The sequence below is a fragment of the Cetorhinus maximus genome, chromosome 31, assembly GCF_964194155.1.
Source record: "Cetorhinus maximus chromosome 31, sCetMax3.hap1.1, whole genome shotgun sequence".
Taxonomy (NCBI): Eukaryota; Metazoa; Chordata; class Chondrichthyes; order Lamniformes; family Cetorhinidae; genus Cetorhinus; species Cetorhinus maximus.
This window is the reverse complement of record NC_135909.1, coordinates 19,155,547-19,158,984: the sequence shown is the minus strand read 5'-3', so window position 1 is coordinate 19,158,984 and position 3,438 is coordinate 19,155,547. Positions and strand designations below refer to the sequence as shown.

Below are 3,438 nucleotides of genomic sequence, written 5' to 3'. Positions count from 1 at the left end.
CTCAACTAGTGTGTCAAGGGAGGGGAGTTATTTTGACTGCTCCATTTCATAGGTGAATTTGAGCGCAGGATGGAGCCCATAAAGACATGTAAGGAAATTGTTACATGCAGCTGCGGATTTAAATATAGCAAACGTATCATCCACATATCGGAAATATACGAGAGGGAGGAGGTGATGCATCTTTCCATCCAAGACTCGAATTTTACGATCGAAAAACGTGCGTGATGAAAACGTTAGAATTATTTTATTTCGTTAGTCATTGATTTTCTTGTTGGAAATCTCCCCAAACTTTCTATTGCTCTTTTTCTCATTTTGGAAACCACAGAGATTAACTCCACGCGTCCGGAATTGTGGTCTGACCACGGGTAAGGCTAAAAAATACGCCGCTGCTGCGATGACCGGGAATTGAACCCGGGTCAACTGCTTGGAAGGCAGCTATGTTCACCACTATAGCACCATCGCACATTTCTGCAAATTACAGTCAGCATTTATAGCACCGCGAAACACACTGTATCTTTGGCATTTTGTGTCTGATTGATAGACTGTTTTGCAATAACTCTCACCATGTTCATCGACACCAACACCCATCTAGGACCCTCCACCCCTGCCTGTCCCTCCGTCCCCACCCCATCTTCCAATCCCAGCCCCGGCCGTGTATTCACTATACCCCCTGACCTTCCCCTCTCCGACGCTGAACGTTCAGTGCTCAGCAAAGGACTTAGTTTCATACCCTTACGCCCTCACCTCAATGAATGTTGGGCTTGGCACGATGCTGAACTCTTCTTCCGCCGTCTTCGTTTCCGTGCTCACTTCTTTGAGTAGGAGTCCTCCCCCCGTTCAACGAATCCTTTCACCCACCTGCAGGATTCTCCCTCCACCTGGACCCCTCCCTCTGGATTCTTACCTTCTCTTGATCTTTTCATTGAGAACTGTCGGCGTGATATTAGTCCTCTCAATTTCTCTGCTCCTCTCACCAATTCTAACCTGTCTCTCTGAACTTACTGCACTCCATTCTCTCAGGTCCAACCCCAACATTGTCATCAAACCCGCTGAGAAGGGTGGTGCTGTTGTTGTCTGGTGCACTGACCTCTACCTCGTGGAAGCTGAGCGTCAACTCACAGACACTTCCTCCTACCTCTACCTGGACCATGACCCGACCACTGAACATCAAGCCATTGTTTCCAGGACTGTCACTGACCTCATCTCCTCTGGATATCTTCCTCCCACAGCTTCCAACCTGATAGTCGCCCAACCTCGGACAGCCCGCTTCTACCTCCTACCCAAAATCCACAAACAGAACTGTCCCGGCAGACCGATCATCTCAGCCTGTCCCTGCCCCACGGAACTCATTTCTCGTTATCTTGACTCCCTTCTCTCTCCCCTTGTCCAGTCCCTTCCCACCTACATCCGTGATTCCTCTGACACCTTACGTCACATCATCAATTTCAAGTTCCCTGGCCCCAACCGCTTCCTCTTCACCATGGATGTCCAATCCCTGTACACCTCCATCCCCCACCAGGATGGTCTGAGGGCCCTTAGCTTCTTCCTTGAACAGAGGCCCGAACAATCCCCATCCATCACTACTCTCCTCCATCTGGCTGAACTTGTTCTCACACTGAACAATTTCTCCCTTAACTCCTCTCACTTCCTCCAAATAAAAGGAGTGGCTATGGGTACCCGCATGGGCCCCAGCTATGTCTGTCTCTTTATGGGGTATGTGGAACATTCCTTGTTCCAGTGCTACTCCGGCCCCCTCCCACAACTCTTTCTCCAGTACATCGCTGATTACTTCGGTGCTGCTTCATGCTCTCGTTGGGACCTTGAAAAATTTATTAATTTTGCTTCCAATCTCCACCCCTCCATCATTTTCACGTGGTCCATCTCTGACACTTCCCTTCCCTTCCTTGACCTCTCTGTCTCAATTTCTGTTGATAGACTGTCCACCAATATCCATTACAAGCCTACCGACTCCCACAGCTATCTCGACTACAGCTCCCCACACCCCGCTTCCCGTAAGGACTCCATCCCATTCTCTCAGTTCCTTCGCCTCCGTCGCATCTGTTCTGATGATGCTACCTTCAAAAACAGTTCCTCTGACATGTCCTCCTTCTTCCTTAACCGAGGTTTTCCACCCACGGTCGTTGACAGGGCCCTCAAACATGTCCGGCCCGTCTCCCGCGCATCCGCCCTCATGCCTTCTCCTCCCTCCCAGAAACATGATAGTGTCCCCCTTGTCCTCACTTATCACCCCACCAGCCTCCGCATTCAAAGGATCATTCTCCGCCATTTCCGCCAACTCCAGCATGATGCCACCACCAAACACATCTTCCCTTCACCCCCCCTGGCGGCATTCCGTAGGGATCGTTCCCTCCGGGACACCCTGGTCCACTCCTCCATCACCCCCTACTCCTCAACCCCCACCTACGGCACCTCCCCATGCCCACGCAGAAGTTGCAACACCTGCCCCTTCACTCCTCTCTCCTCACCGTCCAATGGCCCAAACACTGCTTTCAAGTGAAGCAGCATTTCACTTGCATTTCCCCTAACTTAGTCTACTGCATTCGTTGCTCCCATTGCGGTCTCCTCTACATTGGAGAGACCAAACGTAAACTGGGTGACTGCTTTGCAGAACTCCTGCGGTCTGTCCGCAAGAAAGACCCAAACCTCCCTGTCGCTTGCCATTTTAACACTCCACCCTGCTCACTTGCCCACATGTCTGTCCTTGGCTTGCTACATTGTTCCAGTGAAGCCCAACGCAAACTGAAGGAACAGCACCTCATCTTCCGACTAGGCACTTTACAGCCTTCCAGACGGAATATTGAATTCAACAACTTTAGATCTTGAACTCCCTCCCCCATCCCCACCCCCTTTCCGTTTCTAACCGCTCCCTTTTGTTTTTTCCATATATAGATTTTTCTTTTCCCACCTATTTCCATTATTTTTAAATATATACTTGTAATGCCCTGTCAGTCTTTCCACCCCACCCCCACTAGAGCTGTACCTTGAGTGTCCTGCCATCCATTCTTAATTAGCACATTCTCTTAGATAATATCACCACCTTTAACATGTCTTTGTTCCTTTGTCTGTGACATCTTTTGATTATCTGCTCCTATCACTGCTTGCGTGTCCCTACTACCACTCCCCGCCCAACTTCTCTCCCCCCCGCACCCACCTTAAACCAGCTTATATTTCACCCCTCCCCTAACTTTACTCAGTTCTGCTGAAGGGTCATGAGGACTCGAAACGTCAACTCTTTTTTTCTCCGCCGATGCTGCCAGACCTGCTGAGTTTTTCCAGGTAATTCTGTATTTGTTTTGGATTTCCAGCATCCGCAGTAGTTTTTTGTTTTTATTCAGAATAATTTCCCGGCCCCGCTCTCTGGAATCAGGTCTGGCAGTATCTCTCGCGAAGAATCAAACATTAACTCTGTCCCTCTCT

General features: G+C 49.7%; 1 non-coding gene across 1 annotated transcript; it reads right to left on the bottom strand.

Moving 5' to 3' along the window:
- Positions 1–390: 390 nt before the first annotated feature.
- Positions 391–462, bottom strand: trnag-ucc (transfer RNA glycine (anticodon UCC)). The gene has a single exon. It is a non-coding gene; the product is annotated as a tRNA-Gly (tRNA).
- Between the last annotated feature and the right edge of the window lie 2,976 nt (positions 463–3,438).